The sequence below is a fragment of the Neophocaena asiaeorientalis genome, unplaced genomic scaffold, assembly GCF_003031525.2.
Source record: "Neophocaena asiaeorientalis asiaeorientalis breed wild unplaced genomic scaffold, Neophocaena_asiaeorientalis_V1.1 scaffold32, whole genome shotgun sequence".
Classification (NCBI taxonomy): domain Eukaryota; kingdom Metazoa; phylum Chordata; class Mammalia; order Artiodactyla; family Phocoenidae; genus Neophocaena; species Neophocaena asiaeorientalis.
The window spans coordinates 317,155-341,639 of record NW_020185327.1 but is presented as its reverse complement, the minus strand read 5'-3'; positions in this window follow the sequence as shown (position 1 = coordinate 341,639).

Sequence of the window (24,485 nt, the reverse complement as noted above, 5' to 3'; positions counted from 1 at the left end):
ATATTAACATATGAAGATCTTGAGAAAGGATACTGATTGCTTTACTGAGTGGTCTGGTTCAAATGAACTCCTAATACATATGGACAGTCTCAAAAATAATCACCTTCTCTACTCTTAAGAGTGTCATGATATTAAAATATTCTATGGTCATTCAGATGGCAATCATTTGAATGCCCAAGGTTTTTAAAAAGGAAAAAGGAAAACCTAAATACTTTGGCAACTGGACACATGATTTTAAATAGAAGGAATTATCAACTTAGAGAAAAAAACATCAGAACAAAAAGTAGGTGCTGAGTTATTAATTTATCTTATTTGGGAAAGTCAGAAGGTCTCACTGGGTATTTGTTGGTCACTTGTTTTTTTTTCTAGAAATTGGTTACTTCTTTTGCCTGAAGTGAAAGCATTCTGAAGAGACTTTGTCAAGGTCTGGATGTTTTGAAAACAGTGATAATTATGATCTCAGAAGTGCTTTAACACATATTCGTTAGGCATGTTCTTACTCAGAACCAGGGCATAGATTTTGAACAATAAAATCCAATGTCAATTTAAAAAATACACGAAAAAGGATTCTCATTTCCTAAATCCCAGTGACATTTTCTTTATCCACTTGTAAATTGTCTTATTTAGAGAAACACAGTGTGAACTTATATACTGGTCTGGGTCACTTTGCTCTGGGTGAGGCTGGAATTAATCAGTAGGAAATGGATATTCCCAGTGTCAGTCATTGTAAGAAGAAATTATACTTGAGAATAAGACAGAAGGAAGCTAGATTAGCCATGGCCAGAAGGAGTCCAGGCAGAAGGACCCATGGGTAATCTCCATCTCTGCTAAACCCACTGCTCTGATCCTGTTGCCCTCATGCTAGTGTTGGATGGATGCCCAATGTCAGAGGCTGGCTGGTGTCAACAAGATGAGACATTTTGTCAGTTAGTGATTTCGTGCCTTTTCCTTATTGGGCCTTAACATGTGATAAAAAATCTTCAAACTTTGTGCCCACGCCCAGGTGTTTTCATCTCAGACCTCTTGTTCCCAGTCTTCCAACTTTCCTCTATTCAGGCCCTTGGCCAGATGACCAGTCCAAGTGATTCATTGGCCACTGTTCATGAATTTCCATATAGTCTCATCCCAGGCTATTTCTCTTTCCACACAGGACGTATGACCCGTTATACTGCTCGAAGCTCTGCCCATTGAGGAGATTTTCCTTTACCACTCTATACTGAGGTCATCCCTGAGTGAAACTGGACTGCAATTGCAGTCTGCTTTTATCTGGTGCTCACATACCTAATCAAAACATACATAAACTAAGCTGTTTGTTTTCCCTCTTCTGTTCTTTGGTTATAAGGGCTGGTTGTGTGGGCTGACAGAGGTCAGTTCTGGTGCTACAGTGGTGAATGACATGGGATCCTGAGATGCTTGCCTGTGCCCTCTTGTCTTGCTCATGTTTAGGTACTGATGTACTACATTCATCATGCATCATGTGCTGTGCTTGGCCTGCTCCCTTTAGGACTCAGTCAATACTGAACTCATGATCAGTTCCAGATTCATGATCACTTGGTGTTCCATGGCTAGATTTTCGGTGTCTACCAAGGCCCAAAAGCACAAGAGAAATATTTTTCAAAAAATGTGTACTTCTCCGCTGACTATGATATTGTCTTTTCCCAGAAGACCAGAGGCTTGAACTGTGATTCTCCCATGGGGGTGTGATGAAAGTCTATTCATCATCTTTCCCCACTATTCCTACCAGCGCTATCGTAACCAGCTGCATTTTAAGGACCAAGTAGCAGGACCTCTTGTACCTAGTCTGGACTGCTGCAGGACCCTTTCCTGTTCTGGGCCAATGTCAAATCTGGGAACCTTTTGTGTGACCTGGTTGTAGGTGAGGGCAATGTTCTAAGGTGTGTAAGATGCAGTCTCCAGATCCTTGAGAGGCTTATTAGGTATGTTTATGAAATAAAATATTTGTGATTCCCTCCCCCCCATTCATATGTTGAAACTCTAACCCCCATTGTGACGGTATTTGGAGATTGGGACCTTTGGGAGGTAATTAGGGTTAGATGAGGTCGTGAGTGTGGGACCATCATGATGCCATTGTAAGAAGAGAGATGCTGTTGCCTCCCTCTCCCTCCTCCCCTCTCCCTTCCCCACTTATCCTCTTTCCCTTCCCCTTAACCTCACTCACCCTCCCTCTGTCTCCCCTTGCAGACACAAAGGGAGTGATCATGTGAGCACAGGTCAGAAAAGTGGCCATCTGCCACCCAGGGGGAGAACACTCACCAGAAACTGACCACACTGGCACCCGAATCTCAGACTTCTAGCCTCCAGAATTTTAAGAAATAAATTTCTGTTGTTTAAGCCATTCAAGGCTATGGATTTTTGTTAAGACAGACTGAGCAGACTAAGACAGGTATTATCATTCCTTCTTCATGGCGACAGGTGGGAGATGCAATAATTGGTCTTTTAAATTGGATAAGATATCCCAACATGTCCTCAACATATGGACCCCTAATATTTTTACTAATACAAAAGGCCCTTGAATCTTTGTAGGATTTTTCTCCTACACTCAGAAATACATGTTATACTAATTTTTCTGATGTGCTAGCTGTTTCTTGCTCAATCATGATAATTACCATGATGTCATCAATGTTTTGGATCATGTGATGTTGAGTGGTATGTATAGTTAGATGATCCAGAACTCTTTGAACCACATTATGACAGAAGTTGGGGTAGTGAATATAGTCCCATGACAAAACTTGAAACTTTACTGATGTTCATTCCTTGCCAGTATAAATTGTGTCTGAACATTTTTTCTGATAACAATAGAAATATTAATAGCCAAATTAATGACCATATATGTTTACCTGAAGCCATGCTAATGTGCTTTTGCAAAGATAAACATTTGGCATTGTGGCTGCAACTGGGACAACTACTTGGCTGAGTTTGTAGTTTAGCTTGTAATGATAGTTTAATGTGTTCCTTTGGGATTTGTCCGGTTTCTACAGGAACTAAACTGATAAAGCAAATGGTGTTTGTTGGGACTACCAGTTTAGAGAGCCTTAAGGTGTACTTTCATGCCATTCTCCCACCTACTTCCATCTCCTACCCCTTAATGCATTGTTATTTTAGGTGTACCATCCATGTGGTATACCACTATGACCATCACACAAGGCTTGTACTAAAAAATCAATATATTTGCTTTTGCTTTTATCTTTTCCTAATCCGTTATCCACTCCTCAGCCAAAAAGAGACTTTGCTTTTCATCTTTTTTATTGTGGTAAATTATACGTATTTTAGCCACCTTTAGTGATCAGTTCTGTGGCAATTTGCACATTCACATTGTTCTGTAACCATCACCACTATCTACCTCTAGAATTTTTCATCATCCCAAATTGAAACTGTGTATCATTAAATATCAGCTCCCAATTTCTTCATTCCCCAGACTCTAACAACAAATGTTCTACTTTCTGTCTGTATGAATTTCACTGCTCTAGGTTCCTTATATAAGTGGAATCGTATAGTATTTCTGTTTTTGTGACAAGTTTATTTCACTTAGTATAATGTCATCACGGTTCATTCATCTTGTACCATGTGTCAGAATTTCCTTACTTATTAAGGCTGAATAATATTCCATTGTAAGTATATGCCACATTTTGTTTATCCATCCATGGGCATTTAGGTTGCTTCTATCTTTTGGCTGTTGTAAATAATGCTGCTGTGTATATGGGTGTGCAGTTATCTCTTTGAGACCCTGCTTTCAATTCTTCTGGGCGAAAGCTAGAAGTATAACTGCTGGATCACATAATTCTATTTTTAGTTTTTTCAGGAAATGTCATCCTGTTTTCACAGTGGCTGTACCATTTTACATCCCCACTAACAGTGCACAGGATTCCATTTCTCCTCATTCTTGCCAACCATATTTTCTGTTTGTTTTTTTCATTTTAATAGTAGTCACCTAATGGGTTTGAGATGGTGTCTCATTATAGTTTGTATTTGCATTTCCCTAATGATTAGTGATGTTGAGCATCTTTCCATGTACTTATTGGCCATCTGTATATCATCTTTGGAGAAATGTCTATTCAAATTATTTTCCCATTATTTGGTTTTCTTGTGTGTGTGATTTTGTTAGTAAGTTTTAGGAACACTTTCTATACCCTGAATATTAATCCTTTACCAAATATATGATTTTCAAATATTTTATACCATTTGGTGGTGCTTTTCCACTCATTATGAACTTTGATGTACAAAAGCTTTTAATTTTGATGTTGCCCTATTTATATACTGATATTTTTATTTTGTTGCCTGTGCTTTGGTGTTATATTTAAGAAATCATTGCCAAATCCAGTGTCATGTAGCTTTTCCCCTGTGTTCTCTTCTAAGCATTTTATAGTACTAGTTCTTACATTAATCTCTTTGATCCATTTTAAGGTAATTTTTGTGTATGATATAAGGTAATGGTCCAACTTCATTCTTCTGCATGTGGAGATCAAGTTTTCTGAGCACCATTTGTTGAAAAGACTACCTTATTTTCATTAAATGGTCTTAGCACCCATGTTGAAAATTATTTGACTACACATGTGAGGGTTTATTTCTGGGTGCTCTATTATTTTCCATTGGTTTATATGTCTGTCTTTATGCCAGCACAATACCATTTTGATTACTATTGTTTTGTAATAAATTTTGAAATAAGGAATTGTGACACCAAATTTGTTCTTCTTTTCCAAGATTGTTTTGGTTATTTGGTGTTTGTATGAATCTAAGAATAGATTTTTCTGTTTTTCAAAAAAATATAATTTTTATTTTTATAGGGATTTCATTAAGTCTGTAGATCATTTGGGGTAGGATTAACATCTGAACTAAGTCCTTTAACCCTTTAATTGAGGTATTCCATTTATTTATGTCTTCTTTAATTCCCTTCAGCAATGTATCATAATTTTGGCATCAGGGTCTGTGGCCTCCTTGGTTTAAGTTTATTCCTAAGTATTTTATTCTTTTGATAATTTTGCAATTGTTTTATTCCTTTTCTTTTGTGATTTTCGTTGTTAATATATAGAAAGGCAACTGATTTTTTAAAAAATTTATTTAGTTTTGGCTGCATTGGGTCTTTGTTGCTGTGCACAGGCTTTCTCTAGTTATGGGGAATGGGGACTACTCTTCATTGTGGTGTGCAGGCTTCTCATTGTTGTGGCTTCCCTTGTTGTGGAGCATGGGCTCTAGGCATGTGAGCTTCAGTAGTTTTGGCACACAGGCTCTCTAGTTGTGGCTTGCAGGCTCTAGAGTGCAGGCTCAGTAGTTGTGGTGCACGGGCTTAGTTGCTCCATGGCATGTGGGATCTTCCCTGACCAGGGACTGTACCCATGTCCCCTGCATTGGCAGGTAGATTCTTAACCACTGCACCACCACAGAAGTACAGGCAATTGATTTTTTATGTTGATTTTCATTCTGTAAATTTGCTATATCAGTTATTAGATTTAGCAAGTTTTTTGTGGAATTTTTAGAGTTTTTATACATATAAAGTCATGTAATCTGCAGTCAGATAATTTAAGTTCTTTCTTTCTAATTTGAATATCTTTTATTTCTTTTTCTTGCCTAACTACTCTGGTTAGAATTTCTAATACTATGTTGAATAGAAGGGGAAAAGTGAGCATCCTTGTTTCTAATCTTATGGAAAAATCTTTCAGTCTTTCATTATTGAGTATGACATTCATTGTGGGTTTTTCATGTATGGCTTTTCTTATGCTGAAGTAGTTTCCTTCTACTTCTTTTTACTTGGTTGTTTTTATCATGAAAGGGTGTTGATTTTTGTCAAATACTTTGTATGAATTGAAACCATCTTGTGTTTTTTTCCCCCCTTCATTCTGTTAACGTGATGTATTACACTGATCAATTTTTATATGTTGTACCATTTGTATTCCAGGAATAAATCCCACTTGGTCATAGTGTAAGATTATTTTAATATGTTGCTGAATTTGATTTGGCATATTTTGTTAAGGATCAATATTCATCAGGGATATTATTCTATATTATTCTTTTCATGTACTAGTTTTGGCTTTGTTGTCATGTTAATGTTGGTCTCATAGAATGAGTTTGGAATAGTTCCTCTTGAATTCTTGGAAGTGTTTTAGGAGGATTAGTGTTAATTCTTATTTAAATGTTTGGTAGAATTTATGTATGAAGCCATCTGGTCCTGAGCTTTTCCTTTTTTGGGAAGCTTTTGATTATTAATCCAATCTCCTTACTGGTTATGCATATGCTCAGATTTTGTATTTATTTATGATTCAGTCTTTGTAGGTTTTGTAGTTTTAGGAATTTGTCCATTTTGTCAAGTTATCCAATTCGTTAATGTACAACTGTTCATAGTATCTTATAATCCTTTTCATTTATGTAAAAATGGTAGTAACGATTCCTCCCTTTCATGTCTGATTTTAGTTATTTGGGCTTCTCTCTTTTTTCCTTATCAATCTAGCTACAGTTTTTCATTTTGTGTTGTCTTTTCACAAAATCTACACTTGGCTTTGCTGGTTTTCTCTATCATTTTAAATTTCATTTATCTCTGCTCTAATATTTATTACTTTCTACTGCTAGATTTGGAGTGAGTTTTTTCTTCCATTTCCATCTCTATAAGGTGTAAAATTAGGTGATTGATTAAAAACCTTTATTCTCTTTTAATGTTGAGTTTACATGTACAAATTTCTCTCTTTGCACTGCTTTCACTGCGTCTCATAAATTTAGAAATGTTGTTTTTGTTTTATTTGTCTCAAGATGTTTTCTAATTTCTTGATTTCTTCTTTGACTCACTGGTTGTTTAAGAGTGTTTTGTTTAATTTCCACATATTTTTGAATTTTTCAGTTTTCCATCTGCTATTGATTTCTAGTTTCATCTATTATTATCAGAAAATATACTATGTATAATTTCAATCTTTTAAAATTTATTAAGTCTTGTTTTGTGGCCAAACATGTGATCTATCCTGGAGAATGATTCATGGCCCCTTGAGAAAAAGGTCTATCTGCTATTGTTTGGTAGAGTGTTCTGTTTGTGTCTCTTAGCTCCAATTGGTCTATAGTGTTGTTCATGTCTTCTCTTTCCTTATTGAAAGTGGAGTATTACAGGCTGATGACTATTATTATAGAGCTACCTATTTCTTCTTCAATCTTGTAAAACTTTGTTTCAATCTTGAAAAAGTTTGGTGATTTTGGAACTCTAATGTTTGGTAAAAAGTATCTATAATTGTTATGTCTTCCTGATAAATTGACCCTTTTATCATTTTATAATGTCATTCTTCGTATAGTAACAGTTTTTAACTTACATCTATTTTGGCTGGTACTATTAAAGTTGTTCCTGCCTTATTTTGGCTAATATATGCATGAAATATGTTTTTTCCATCCTTACTTTTTCAATCTATATGTGTCCTTAGATGTAAAATGAGTCACTTGTACACAGGCCTTGGTTGGATCTTCTTTGGTTTATTTGTTAAATCATTCTGCTATTCTGTGGCTTTTGATTGAAGAGTTTAGTCCATTAACATTTAAAGTAATTGCTAATATGAAAGGATTTACTATTGTCATTTTTGTAACTGTTTTCTCTATGCCTTAGAAATTTTTTGTTTCTAATTTTCTTCCCTACTGACTTCTTCTATGTTTAGTTGATATTTTTATGGGACACTTTTTTTGTTTGTTTTTTGATTTCTCATTTACCTGTGTATATGCTGTAGATATTTTCTTTGTGGTTACCATGGTGATTACATAATATATCTTATAGTTACAACAAACTATTTTAAACTGTTAACAATTTACTTCAGCCACATACAAAACCTCTATTCCTTTTCAGCCCTATCTCTTAATTCTGGTATTGATGTTACAAATTGCATGTTAAGTATGGTTTAGCTATTAACTTAGATTTATAGTTATTTTTTCACTTTTGTTTTTAAAACCTATGAAAGAATGAAAAGTGGAGTTACAAACCAAAATAAAATAATATTTATATTTATCTATGTGTTTACCTGTACCAGAGAAGTTTATATTTTTGTATGGCTTTGAGTTACAGCCTTACATCCTTTTGTTTCCACTTGAAGAATTCCCTTTAGCATTTATTGTCAGGAAGTCTGGTGGTAATGAACTTCCTCAACTTTTGTTTATTTGAAAATGTCTTATTTTTTTACCTTGTTTTTGAAGGGTAGTTAACCAGATACAGTATTCTCTGTTGACAGATATTCTTTTATCAACACTTTAAATATATTTTCTCACTGCCTTATGGCATACATTTCTCAGTTTAACCTGAAAACTACACTAATAATCTTATTGAGGATCTCTTTTATTTGATGAGTCACTTTTCTCTTGTTGCATTCTAAATTCTCTCTTTGTCTTTGACTATCCACAGTTTGCTTATAACGTGTATTGGTGTGGATTTCTTTGGGTTTACCAAAATTGGAGATGTTGAGCTCCTTGGACTTATATCCACGTATTTCCTAGCATTTGGGGAGTTTTCAGCCATTATTTCTTCAAATAAGCTCTCTGACTCTTTCTTCTCCTGCTGAGACTTCCAGAATGTGTATATTGGTCTTCTTGAAGGTGTCTCTTATGTCCCTTAGGTTTTGTTCACATTCCATCATTATTTCTTTTTGCTTCTCAGACTTGATGATTTTAAAGGATGTCTTCAAATTTGTTGATTATTTTTTCTACCTGTTCAGTTATGCTTTGGAACTCCTCTAGTAAATTTTTCAATTCAGCTATTGTGTTCTTTTAGCTCCAAAAATTTTTGGTTCTTTTTAATAATTTCTCTTTGTTGATATTATTTTCTTGATATGCCATTTTTCTTGATTTCCTTTAGTTTTTTGTCTCTGTTTCCCTTGACTTTAAGTGTATTGGAGACAATTGTTTAAGAAATATTTGTTTACTAAAATGGATGTGTTTCTTCAAGGATGGTTTCTGGAGGTTAATTTTGTTCCTTTGAATGGGCCATGTTTTCCTTTTCTTTTTAAGCTTTGCCATCATTTGCTGAAAATTGAACATTTAAAAAACGAAGTTACCTCTCACAATGGCATGGAAAACTTTTACTAAAAAATAGGTTCCTAAGACTTGAAATCATCCCTGGGTAGAAGCTTAAGATATTCTACAGTCTTTTCTGGACATGTATCCTCTCTGAGCATGTGCTTGTGTGTGTGTGTTTGTTTATTTTGGGCTTTTATTTTTTCTGTTTTTTGTTGTTTTGTTTTTGATCCAAGTTAGCTTTTATTTTCATACTTAAATTTATTGGGCTAAAAAAAAGTAACTAAGTTTTCCTAAAATGTTGGCACATAGTGGGACAGAGATGACTATTAGGCTCTCCTTTTCTTCTCGTCTTTCTACTTTACTTTCCAATTTATCTAAATAAATATCTACTAATTTTTCCAAAAACTTGCATATTAGGATTTTATTAGTACTATTCTTTGTATATTATTACAAAGTTTGTAAACCATTATTTTCATTTTTCTTCATATTCCATCAGACACAAATATCTTACAATTTTATTTACTTTTGATAGGAGTTTAGTTTTTTTTTAATTTCTGTTCTACAGTCTTTTCTGGACATGTATCCTCTCTGAGCATGTGCTTGTGTGTGTGTGTTTGTTTATTTTGGGCTTTTATTTTTTCTGTTTTTTGTTGTTTTGTTTTTGATCCAAGTTAGCTTTTATTTTCATACTTAAATTTATTGGGCTAAAAAAAAGTAACTAAGTTTTCCTAAAATGTTGGCACATAGTGGGACAGAGATGACTATTAGGCTCTCCTTTTCTTCTCGTCTTTCTACTTTACTTTCCAATTTATCTAAATAAATATCTACTAATTTTTCCAAAAACTTGCATATTAGGATTTTATTAGTACTATTCTTTGTATATTATTACAAAGTTTGTAAACCATTATTTTCATTTTTCTTCATATTCCATCAGACACAAATATCTTACAATTTTATTTACTTTTGATAGGAGTTTAGTTTTTTTTTAATTTCTGTTTTTTTTTTTATACTTTCTTAAATAGAATCAAAATGAACATCTTGCTTGGATTATTATAAATAAATAAAATTTTATTTAATTATTATAATAAATACATTTAAGAAATTGTTATAGGGTATATTGTCAGTGCTTTCTCTAAAGTTGTATTCAAAGGGAAGATATTATTACTGTAGTTGCTATTCTGCTTTACAACACAAAATAACATCAATGAGAACAGAAAAAGTCTTTTATTAATTGAGGTATAATTGACATATAACACTGGTTTCAGGTTACAACATAATAATTCAATATTTGTATATATTGCAAAATGGTCACCACCATAACTTTAGTTAACATCTGCCTCCATACATAGTTACAATTTTTTTCTTGTGATAAGAATCTTTAAGATTTACCCTCTTTGCAACTCTTAAATAGGCAATACAGTATTATTAATTCTTGTCACCATGCTGTACTTTACACCCGCATGACATATTTTATAACCGGAAGTTCCCTTTTTATTCCTTCCATACACACAGCTGTTTTTAAATGTCTTAATTTCCCAAAGTATCTCAGCCCAGCTTTCTCTTGGGCATCTTAGAAGTTCTATTATAGTTATCTGTCCATAGTCTCTTGCCACAATGTATCCATAGGCCTGCAGTCTCCCTGCAGTGTTCGCACACCATGATACCCATCATTGCCTTCAGTGGCTTCCACTGTTTCCTGTCTGATCTCCAAGTCAGATGAGACTGAAACTCGTCCCCCAGGCAGCCCAGAGAGAGGCTAGAACATTGTAAACAAGTTCCATTCTGCTCCTTTCATCCTGAGGGAGGGAATTGAGAATTGAGCCATTTCCTCCAGACCAGAAAGAGGATGGGGCTAAGTGAGTAAAATCACCAACCACCTTCTACCATTTTTAATGTGCCTTTCTCTTGGTTATATATTTGCTTGACTGATGTAGAGCTTTGACTGGTCTTTCCATAGTTTATTTCCTGTTTCTTATGGAGAGACAAGAGCCTGAAGCTTCCTATTCTGCCATCTTCCAAAGGGAGGCTTTTAAAACACAACTTAGATGATTTAATGCCTCTACTAAAAATCCTTCAAGGCTTCTTATTGCCCTTAAAATAATAACATTTCTGATTAAGAGCTACCATTTTCTACATGAACTTAATACTTCCGAGAGTTCTGAACTCACAATATACCGTCATCCACATTTTGCCCAACCTTAAGTCATGTGTGTTTTCTTTTTGCTTCTTGACAAGTCCACCTCCTCCGTTATCATTGCTCTTGGCGTTTCTCTCTGCCAAGAACACTTTCCCCAGAATGCTGAAGGACTGCCTCTCCTTCGTCTTTTGTTTTCAACATAAATGATCTTTATAGGATCTTTCCTGACCACTGTAATTAAGGTAGCTGTCACTTTTTTATTTTCTTCAGCTAGCTTATCTGCTTATCCAATTGTCTTTTTATGTCACTCTCTTATTAGAATATTATGGCAACAAGAATAGCTCTGAGGAGTGGCTTCCCCGATCTCAGTGGTGCTCATCTAAATTTAAATTCTACTGGAAACTCATAAAACAGTAGATAGACATACATCTAATTTGCATAGTTGGGATTTGGGGTTGTTACACTACGGAATAAAGAGGTCAGGGAGGTTCCTTTCATCCTAGTGGATGAATCTAGGTATATGGGCTTCATATTTTTTGGTAAATATCAGTTTTTATTTAAAATTAAATTACAATTTAATTTTTCAATAATGCAATATGCATGACATGCACCTGTCAACTAGAATTAATCAATGTTATATTTATTTTTTTCCAAATTTTCTTATACAACCCTTTATATATTTATTGACTTTTTAAAGGAAAGATTTGCAGGTATAGTTAGAGCCACTCTCTTTTATGTCTTACAGTTCCTTCTGTCCCCAGACTTAATAGCTATCATAGCACTGTATATATATATATATATATATATATATATATATATATATATATATATTCTGTAGATCAGTGCTCCTCGATCTTTACTGTGTATATGAACCACCTTTTGCCATGTGGCTTTCTCCCTCTTCAAAGCTAGCAATACAGAATCTTTTCCATGCTGGATTCCTCATGTGCTTCACATTCTCTCTTGAAGATCCTGTCCATATTAAGGACTCACCTGATCATGTTAAGTCTATTGGAGGATAATCTCCATCTTAAAGTCAGCTGATTTGGGGTATTAATCACATCTTCAAAATTCCTTTACAGCACCTATATTAGTGTTCAATTCGATGACCGAGAGAATGTATATGTACATCAGGGGCCAGGAATTTGGGGGACTATCTTTTAGAATTCCGCTTAACACACCTTCTAAGTCAAGGGCAAATTCTCACTTAAAGGGGGAATCAGCACAGCCTCTGAAATTTCCCTGTGTTTATACTAGGAGCTGACTACACAAGTAAGATTGCAAAGTATTTGCATTTAGTCTTTCATTCACCAAATGGTTATTGCCTATATTGTATTGTTAAGTATAATTCTATTCATGAGACACAGTGTGCTGAATGAGTTAACCAAGTTCTAGAACTTTAGAGAGCTTAGTCTTTAATGAATAACAAAGGTAGAAGATTAAAAGTCTAATGGAAAGCATGTTTTAATAAGGCAAACAAATCAATAATTAAAGAAATATCTATGTCTCTATGTATCTAAGTACCTATCTATCTATATTTTGATTTCTCTTCATAGCATTTACCATTAATTTAATTATATATTTAATTTGTATTCATACTTATATATATCATATATGTTTGTATATAATTTAAATTAATGGTAAATGCTATGAAGAGATAGCAAGACACAGAAAAGAGTGATGCAGTGTAGAGTGGGAAGCACATTAGGTGAGCTACTCAGAGAAGACCTCTTGAGGACGTAATATCAGGCAGGGACTGGAAGAAGTGAGGGAGTAGACTAGAAATCGATCCCCATACTTAGGGAAAAGTCCAAGGCTCTAATAATCTTAGTGTTTTTAAAGACAGCCAGTTCAATGCAGACAGCACTAAATGAGTGAGAGGTGAGCCATGTGAAATGAGGGAGGAGAGGGAGGCTAAGGCCAGATTATGTAGGAAACTGCAACTCAGTGTGATCAGCAGCATCAGCATCATCTGGAAGCTTATACGAAATCCAGAACTTCAGGCCCCGCTTCAGACCTGCTGGGTCAGAATCAGCATTTTAACAAGATCCTCAGGTGATGTTCAGGTGATTCAATTAGCTCATTAAAGTCTCAAAAAACACTGAGTACAGATAAAACATATTGTAAAATATTTGAGTTTTATCGTTATTGATGAAAAGCCATCAGTTTGCTAATGGCTTAGTTTTTAAAAGGATGCTGGCTGTGTACAGAACAGATCATGGTGAGGGTGTACAAGAGTTAGGAGATTACTGAGACATGGTGATAGTTTCATGATGCTCTCACTCTCACCTGTAAGATAGAGGCAGGTATATGACTGCCTGGAGTCTGTATATACAGATGGAATATGTGAAGAAGAACCTGTCCATCCCAGCCTTCAAAGCAAGTCATGGCTATCTTTCCCCAGTTCACAAATGAAAGTTAATTTGTAAATATTTATTCTTCACACTGAAAAAAATATTGGCACCTGCTCTTCCAAGCTAATTCGAATTTTAACATGGAGAAAGAGAGCCACTATCGACACAATCTAGAAGTCAATTGAAGGTGTTGGAGCCAATTCAAAATGACTTTAAAGTATATATCAATGAAATCTTCAGATAGTAAGAAAGAAATACTATCTACATATATAAACAAGGAATCAAAGGAGATGGAGAGAAAAAAGATCTAATTGAAAATCCTGACAGTAAAAAAGAGTTATTGAAATTACAAAGACGACAACAAATGGGATAAACTCTTGGCTGGGCAGAAAGAGTAAACTAGAGAGGTGGACAATGGTAGTGAACATTTGTCTAGAATACATTACAGCTGATAAAAACATGACATCAATCAAAGAGAAGGTAAGGGGTATGGAGTATCTATATCAAAGAACCAATATACATCTGGAGAAAAAAGAATCCTCCTATACTGTTGGTGGGAATATAAATTGTCACAGCCATTATAGAGAACAGAATGGAGGTTCCTTAAAAAATAGAACTCCCGGGCTTCCCTGGCAGTGCAGTGGTTGAGAGTCCGCCTGCCGATGCAGGGGACACGGGTTCATGACCTGGTCCAGGAAGATCCCGCATGCTGCGGAGCGGCTGGGCGCATGAACCATGGCCGCTGAGCCTGCACGTCCGGAGCCTGTGCTCCACAACGGGAGAGGCCACAACAGTAAGAGGCCAGCGTACCGCAAAAAAAAAAAAAAAAAAATAGAACTACCATATGACCCAGCAATCCCACTCCTGGGCATATATCCAGAAGAAACCATACTTAGAAAAGATACATGTACCCCAATGTTCAGAGCAGCACTATTTACAATAGCCAAGACTCAGAAGCAACCTAAATGTCCATCAACAGAGAAATGGATAAAGAAGATATGATTCATATATACAAGGGAATATTACTCAGCCATAAAAAAGAACAAATAATGCCATTTACAGCAACATGGATGGACCTAGAGATTAACATACTAAGTGAAGTAAGTCAAAGACAAATATATGATATCACACATATGTTGAATCTAAGAAAATGATACAAATGGACTTATTTACAAAACAGCAATATACTCACAGACATATAAGACAAACTTATGGTTACCAAAGGAGAAAGGGGTGGAGGAGGGATAAATTAGAAGTTTGGAATTAAATATACAGACTACTATATATAAAATAGATAATCAACAAGGACTTACTGCATAAGTATTTATTTATTTATTTAGTCTGTGCTGGATCTTAGTTGCAGTGTACAGAATCTTTTGTTTTTTTCAGTTGCAAAATGTGGACTCGGTTTTAGCATGCGTGCTAGATCTAGTTCCCCAACCACAGAGCGTGGATACTTACCCATTGGACCACCAGGGAAGTCCCAAAGACTTACTATATAGCACAGGGAACTATATTCAATATTATATATATAAAACTGAATCACTTTGCTGTACACCTGAAACTAATACAACATTGTAAATCAACTATACTCCAAGTAAAAATAAAGGGAAAAAATACACACCCGATATAAGTTCCAGAAGGAAAGAATGAAATAGCAGAGAGGCAATATTCATATTGACAGTGACCGAGAATCTCCTAGAATTGAACGACAAGTATCTGCAGGTGGAAACTACACTCTAAGTGCTAAACAATGTAAAAAAGCATTGTCTTTCACTTAGACACATCATAGAAAAACTGATGAACATTAAAGATAAAAAGGACATTAAGGGCATAAACCTTTTTTCACCAATGGAGAAACTAGGTCAACAAAAGATATACAGTAAGCATTCCTTTGTTCTACTTGGTGTGGCAGTACTTGCTAACCAATTGTTAAACTGCTCCAGCCTGAGCCTCAGATTCTCTTCACCAGGGCCCTTTGTGACTTGCCAACTCCTCCTTAAGGAAACATTGCATCTCCCCATGACACAGGCCCTGAGAGAGTGGACACCTTCACAGCAGCATGAGACTCCAGCATTGGGGCTGCTGTGCATTCTGACTTCTCATTGCCTGAGACACATGCATGGAAACATGAAAATATCCCCTAAGACTGCTTGCAAAGCATCATTACCAATGGATGCCTGGTCATGGCTCAAGCAGAATAAAGATATTTTCATATATTCACAAATGAAGAGAATTTACCAGTAACTTCTAAAACTTACTAAAAATACTAGCAAAGACAGTTACTTTATGGGGGATAAAAATGAATCCAAAGACAAGAAGTGGAATGCCAGAAACAAAGATGAGCAATGAATCTGGTAAAATTTACTAAAAATGGTTTAAAAGTTAAATAAACATATTTATTTAGGGGAATGAAGCATTTGAATTAAAATGTTAGGCAAAAATAACAGGGAAGATTTTATAAGAAACGAGCAAAGAAACTATAATGGTATTTAAAATCTGCTTTGTTCTCCATCTCATTTAGGAAAAAACAAATCAAGATAATGTAGTACAATTAGAGATTATTAGAAAAAGTTAATGACACATGTGTATGTATAATATATGGTAACTACCATAAAAAGAAAACCTGAACATAAGATGGGTGTTTCACAGAAACATGAGCCATAAGTAAATACATATAAAGCTGCAGTCTCTTTAATAAGCTGGGTAATACAAACCAAGACCACAATGAGAAGCAGTTTTATATCCATTAAATGGACAGCATTTAAGAATCCTGACAAATGGGAATTTTAATATTTTTATAGCTCTTCTTATTTTTACTTAATATGGGAAAAATTAACATGTTGCTGAACATGTGATATAGAGAAGCTCACACAATGTTTTAATTTATGTCTTCCAAAATTAACATAAACATTTCATGCATCACATCAGTCCCACTCTCCAGAGAAACTCCTTCAAATGTGCACCAGGTTATCTGTGGAAGAATGTTTGTAGCACCATTGTTCATGATCACAAAAAGTGGTAAACAGCTTGAATGTCCATCAATAATAATAATGGATAAATAACTTGTATATGTTAAGGTAATGGAATACTATACATGAGTAAAAATGAATTAAATATAGCTGTGTTAGTCAGCATGGCTCACTGTTAGAAACATAAGCAGGACATGGAAGACTGTATACCAAAGTATAACATTTGCATAAATTACAGAAAGAGACAAAACAACATGCTGTATGGTTTGGGATGCAAAGAATAAGCGGTACATAAACAGCATGGTTTGGGGATAGCAAAAAAAACGTGGGGGACAAAAACAAATTTTCAGCAGTACGGAAATGACTAAATGTAGATTGTGATACATTTATGACGCATATTTATAATATGTGGTCGATGTGTAGATAAGGTGTAGAATTGAACAGTAAAAGAGATGAAAATATGTCAATATGTATAAACAAGTTGCTAAAATACAATTTTGAGTGAGTAATCATGGTGTGCAACCTAATACACTGCATGATGCCTCTTACATAAACTAGATTCACAAGTCAGTTCATGTAGTTTATTGACTTACACATATGTAGTAAAAACAAAATGTACTAAACACACACCTACATTCATGATAGAAGCTGTGTCTGGGGTGACAGGATAAATGATTGGGAGCATTTGGGATGGTGGATACATATGTGTTTTTATATTCTCCTTGTACTTTTCTGATTTTTTAATAGGTAAAAATATGAACTTTCAACAGAATGAAGAGTATAAGTCTGAAAGTCTGAAGGATCTATTCCCAGCTCTGCCTCTGTATTGAATTACATGGGGCCATCCCTTCACCCTGCCAGCACTCAAGGTCTCCACTTCTAAAAACAGATTATAAAACTATTTCTTAAAGTCTCTTCTGCCTCTGACAGCCTGTAGTCCAACATAAGACTTACAATTTCACTCTGTTTTGGGGACAGTGCCATTGGCCAGGCTGTTCTAATAAGTTGTCCATTAAACCATATAATCCTTAAGGAACTTTAAGAAAGTGATTTCAGTTTAACATGCCAAAATTATTCTGTACCTTTTACTGACCTTGGGTAACCCTAGGTACAGGTTTTCACTCACTAGTTTATTGCTTAGATTCATAAGAGAGAGATGTGGAAGAAAGGAAATGACAGCTGTAGTCTAGGAGAGGAGTCTTCACTTTGCATAGTTTACCTTGAGGTAGCAATAGAATGCCAAGAGGGTCAAAAAACCAGAAATGTCAAAGCTGTGAGCAGAGTGAGCATTGTTGATTCTGGTTCAATCCTAAGCACTTGAACAACTCTGAGGCTGTCTGCCAAATGGAAGGAATTTCAGATGTGGATAAACGTGGATTTAAACTTTCTGCACTGCGCAACTTGTAGATGTGTGACTCTCAGTACATTACTTCGCCTCTTTAAGCCTCAGCATCCAACCTCTGAGAGTTACTGAGAGAAAGAAATACAGTGAGATGAGGCAGATAGAACATCTAAAATCTAACCTCCTGGCACATAAAATATCGTCAGTAAATGGTAGCTAGTATTATTTTAGCTGTGCTCTCACTTAAATCACTAGCATGATTTTGTTAGTGATAATAGTACCTAAGTTTTAATGGTTTATGCATGCATTCATAAGCATTAACTCACTATATATTCACAATATAGATGAATATGTAGTTGTAGAATTCTTGAAACAAAGCCAGGTGACTGCTCCATTTTATCAACAGCAAGAGGTTTCTAAAGAATTGAACATTGTGTAAATTATATACATACTCCTTGAATATTTTGCATAAAGGACTTTGAAGCAATAAGCTTTGGAGAGTTCATAGCCCTCCTCATAATATGTGCAAAGTAATGAGAAAATCCATATTATTTTCTTCCACTGACAACATAGATTTGAGATCATTGTATAAATAAAAATATTCTTTAAATGAAGACCATTAAACCTTAAAAAGAATAATAATGTTTTATATTTTAATAGGGTTATAAACTTTCCAGAGTATTTTTAGACATATTCTTTCACCAGGAAATGGGAGTACAAACCAACATGCCATAAAAAGAAGATAACCTCGTGAAGGATGTTTTATTTTTATATAAATGACTTACAAAAACAGATCTACAAGATTCCTTGTTCAGCACTTATCCTAAGATCTCTATGATTTTTAGGAAAGCAGGTATCGAGCATACCTGCTTGAAGGTATCAAGCATGGAGTTGGCCAAACTTGAGTTTGGTGTGATCTTGGACAAGCTATTAACTTCCTTGAGCTATAGTTTCCCATCTGTTAAAAGGGGGGATAATAATATCCATTCCTCAGATATTAAAAAAAGATTAAATTAGCACTCTATGGAATGATACATAGTATATAAATGTTGAATAAGTGGTGAATTCTTCTTATTTTATTTTAATTTCTCATCCTCTTACTTGACTGGAGTTCTATAATATAGAGGACTTGGGGAGAACGTGCCTATTAACTGTGGAAGCAGCCTGGAGTGAGGCAGAGGGGTGCCAAGTAAGACATCATGGGCAGCTCTTACTTTTGTTTGTCTGTGGAATAAGCTAGTCCCTGAGTAGAAGGTGATGCATGATAGTTCTGACAATTTTCATAAAGAGTTATTACCTGATGTCAGTTATCTTTAGGGAAGTAGATAAACTTCCCTACTACCCTATGCTAGGGTAAAATGTGACAGGGAGAAACTGATGTCCCATCTCTAATGTCCAGAGTAGCCGTAAGAGTGTGGTCCTCACTGGAGGTGAGTTCTGTCCAGTGAAGCAGTGCTTGGTTCGTCAGCTAGAAAGCCAGTACTGTGCTGAGGCAGACAGGAGGGAGTGGGCACACTGTGAGCCTGTTCCGTCCAGAAATTTCAGAAAAAGGTGGGGACACTGTGAGGGGGAAGCTGATTGTTGACAACAGCATCACAGATTTGCACGAATGTGGTTAAGTTACAAATGTTAGGCAACTGGCAAAATATTTAGCACACAGGATGCTCCACATTACATTTTCTTCCTCATCAATTTGTGCAATATTTTCACCCAAATAAGAAAGTAAACAGATTGGTCATGTGTGCTTTGCATCCTGTATTTAGCTACAAGCTCTAATTTTGACTCTTCTATTAGATTGATGACATGACTTGCTTAAAGCTGTAGAGTATTGGTCATAAAGACTAAATTATCTAAGGCAGCAGATCTAAATAGACATTTCTCCAGAGGAGTCATAGAGATGGCCAAAAAAGCACGTGAAAATATGCTCAACATCACTAATTATTACAGAAATGCAAATTAAAACTACAATGAGGTATCACCTCTCACCAGTCAGAATGGCCGCCATCAAAAAAATCTACAAATAATAAATGCTGGAAGGGGTGTGGAGAAAAGGGAACCCTCCTACACTGTTGGTAGGAATGAAAATTGATAGAGCCACTATGGAGAACAGCATGGATGTTCCTTAAAAAACTAAAAACAGAACTACTGTATGACCCAGCAATCCCACTCCTAGGCATATACCCTGAGAAAACCATAACTTGAAAATATACATGCACTCCAATGTTCATTGCAGCACTATTTACAATAGCCAGGACATGGAAATAATTACTCAACCATAGAAAAGAATGAAATAATGCCATTTGCAGCAACATGGGTGGATCTAGAAAGACAAATATCATATTATATTGCTTATATGTGAAATCTAAAAAAAGGGTACAAACGAACTTACAAAACAGAAGTAGAGTCACTGATGCAGAAAACAAACTTATGATTACCAGTGAGTAAGGGGGGGGAGGGATAAATTGAGAGATTGGGACTGACATATACACAGTACTACATATAAAATAGATAACTAATAAGGACCTACTGTATATCACAGGGAACTTTACTTAATACTCTGTAATGGCCTAAATGGGAAAAGAATCTAAAAAGAAAGAAAGAATGGGTATTTGTATACGTATAACTGATTCACTTTCCTGTACGCCTGAAACTAATACAACATTATGAATCAACTATACTCCAATAAAAATAAAAAAAAAAAAAGAATGAATCATCCAGGATGAATTGTGGGACTGTGGTTTTGTGGCTTTGTTGACTGTCTGATTGTTCTACAGACCAATGAAAAGTCTCTGATCTGTCAACCAAATACCTGTTAAAGTGCCTTACAAAGAAAAGGCTCACTGCCAACTGAATCACAAGACTTACTCAAAAAAATCCCCCTTGCCTTCAAATAAGTATATTTTTCTCCCCAAATTGAAATGCACAGGAATAAAAAGACAAAAACCCTACAAAAATTAGCAAACACTCCAGGAAGTTTTTTCAACATTGCCATCAATAATTCAAAGAAATCACAACTCAGGTGGTATTTTCCATTTGACTAGCCTATATGTTAGTATTCAGCACTCCCATAACAAGCAACAATGTGGTAAGTAAAATGAAATGTTTTGCATTGTTTCAGGATCTGTTGTTTAGGGCATTATGTTGAAAGCACTTACCTGAAAAGAAGAGTTAATATTCTGTTCGTGGTGGAGAGCAGGACTGATTTCCATTTGCTCTGTGCATGTCACTAGAGAGGTTCTAAACTATAAACAGCTCAGTGTCCACTTATGTGGTTTATACATGCAATTTCTGCATCATTTGTCTTTGTAAATGGAACTCAAAATTATCTTTACACTTATTCAACAGCCTTTTCTCATCTCTGTCAAGTGGGAATGAACCTTTGGGAATGAAAATATCTTCTAGGTGTATGATTTTGCTGGGAAAATATGAAGTGAATTTCCAGCTCCAGAGTTTGTAAAAACAAGATAATTTTTTTCATTTATTAAGCCAATGATATTCTTAAAAATGATTCCTGTATATTACATCTTATACAATATAAATTTCCAGGGAAAGACCATGAGTTTTGTAATGAGATCTAACAGTGCTTGCTCCCTCTCTGCTGTTTACTGGCCAGTGATGTAGGACAAATTAACTTAATTTTGAACTTAAGTTTCCTCATAAATAAAGTGGGGATGAAAATATTTTTTCTGAGTTCTGTTTCCAGAGACTGTGACACACTAAAATGAAAGCTGAGATGCATGATGTGAAGGGTAAAAATAAAAAGAGAGATGAAAGAAATGAATGTAAAATCTGTGAGAAAATATTATGGAGACTGAAAGTGACTGAGTCTCATTGAGGGAAAAGTAGCAGCTTTGAGTAAAATATATCCAGATGCATAGTCAGAGATTATGTTGGGATACCCTTTTCATTGTGAGGATATCATTTCCACCCCCAAATTTCCCAGAATAGACTGTTGCTCATCCATTGACCCAACATGGTTGGTCAGGAAGAGAAACACTGTCCATGAGCTGTTCAGAGATGCTGGAGATATCAACAAAGAAGCCCTTGAGAATAGCTGATGGAAAGTAAATCTCAGTGAGTTTAGGTAAGAGAGCTGATACTTGAGAAATCCCTTGTCCACCCATCTAGCACATAGCTCCAAGGGCTAGGTGATCACACAAAAAAGTATAAACCAGGAAAGAGGGATAAGCAAGCCTCCCAAGGACCAGGGTTGCAAGGGGGATGTGGCAAACAGGTAGTAGGTCTGCACATTGGAGTGTATCCTTTTCTCAATATAGACACATTCCTCTTGCCCAGGCCTTTCTCACACTTCAAATGTAGCATATATTGAAGCTTAAGAGTTTGCTTCTTCTCCCCAAGAATATATCAACTGTTAAAGTAGCTGAAAGTATCAAGAAATTATGTGACTACAGGGGAAAATAACAAGACACTTAAGGATCATAAACCTTGAAAAGAAAGAGAATAAAATAAATAACCTCTATCTGATGACCCATTGAGAATGAGAATTTAAAATGATATTCACAGATAGAAAGGGTAATATTGGTAATGAGAAAAAAGAAGGCCCAGTAGTTACATTAAAAAAAAACTAAATTAAAATACTGAATAATAAAATTATAATAGTTGAAATAAAAGAACATATATAAGTGAATAATAAACTTAAAAAAGAAGAATGATTTGGAGATCCCTTTCTGAGAAGGCATGAGAAATAAGTATAAAAGGTAAGCTAAGAAATCGGGAGAGGCCACAACAGTGAGAGGCCCGCGTACCGGCAAAGAAAAAAAAAAAAATAATAATAATAGGCCCAGAAGAAAAAAATAAAAGAAATGGAGGAAAAGTTAAGTACTTGAATACATTATGCTGAAAGATTTCTCATAATTAATGGAAGATGATGACTTCAAATTGATAGAGCTCATAGATACTACAATGGAAATAGAGAAAAACAAAACATCCTTGACATAATAGTGAAATTTAGGTAGATCAAATGACAAAGGAGGATTCCAAAAGGCTTCTGGAAGTAAGAAGCAAATTTATATCAGATATCTCAAGAACAACAATGGTTGCGAGATGATGATTATTATTTACAACATATTCAATCCAGAGAATATTTAAATTTTTGTATCAGTAAAGATAGAAACAAAGTTTAAAACATCATAAGAGTACATAATAAGGAATAACAGATCAAGAAGATATAACAAACATGAACATACATGAGCCTAGGTATGTAGACTTGAAATATATAAAGCAACAACTTACAAAGTTGAGGAACAAAAAGATAAACTAATAACTGTAGTTGGATAATTTAACATACATCTTTCAGAAACTAACAGGTCAAGCAATTGGATTATAATAAACTTACAGAAAATATAGATAACCCAATTAATGAATTATACATATATATAATGCATGTGTAGATAGATGGATACTGCTGAAAATAAATATTTTGAGTTCATAGGTAAAAGTCACAAAAATTACCATATACAGGCCACAAATGAAGCTGCATAAATTTCAAAGACCCAAAATCATGTAGACTAAGGTCTTTAGCCAGAATGCAATACAATTGGCACTCAATAATAAAATAGCCACTTCAAAATTCTATTTTAGATAACTAAATAAGACACCAAAGAGATTTTGAAAGTATTGAGAATATTATGAGCTATCATATGCTAGTACATTTGCAAACTTAGATGAAATGGTGAATTCCAACAAAAGCATGAAATATAAAAAAATGTCAATGAAATAGAGAGTATGAGCCATTCAGTAAGTGTTAAAGTAATTGAGCTGGTCAGCAAAGGATTAACCAATAACTTCTTCAAATTTTCAAGGAATCACTATTTATTAACTTACATATATTAATTTATAAAATTTATAAAAATATAAATTTTTACAGGAAAAAAAATGGAAATTTCCCAGCTTATTTTACAAAGCTAGAGTAATCTTTATTCTAATACACACAGGGTTTCTAAAAAGCCATCAAGGGTGTGTGTGGCCCATATACTGCTGATTCCAAAATTGATTGAGAGATTAGGATGAAAAGTTCAGAAATATAACCATGTATTTATAGCCAATGAGATATATGACAGAACTGGCATGCCAGAATAGTAGGAAAATGTTAAGGATATAAGCCTATTAAACTGAGAAATGTGGAGTGGGATCCCTCTCATTCAATATATAAATGTGAAATTCAGAGTGCTTATAAATCAAAACCACTATAAAACTAAAGGAAGAAAATCTAGGAGAATATCCAGGGGACCTTGAAAAAGAGTGGAGGAAAGAGACAGTATCTCAGATTCCCAAACCAGAAACTTCATGGAAAAAAAAGAGTCAATGGATTTTATTACATAAGAATTCAGAAATCCATTAAGGAAGAAAATCTACACAACTAGCAAACATATGGCAGATTAGAAGGCGCTATTTTCAACAACTAAATCCACTTAAGGACTAATATCTTGAATACAGAAGGACTTCTATGAATCAACAGGGAAAACTAGAAAGCAAAGAAAAATATCTAGAAGTATATGGAAATGTATTCAACATCAGCAATAACAATCTGGTATATCATTTTACTAATATTAAAATATACCCTTTAGAAAATAATTAAGATTTCCATCATAGCAACTGTTGATGTGGATGGGGGTATGTGTGGATGTAGGCAATGTAGAAAAATGTGCAATGAAAGATTGAATAAATGAGTCTATATA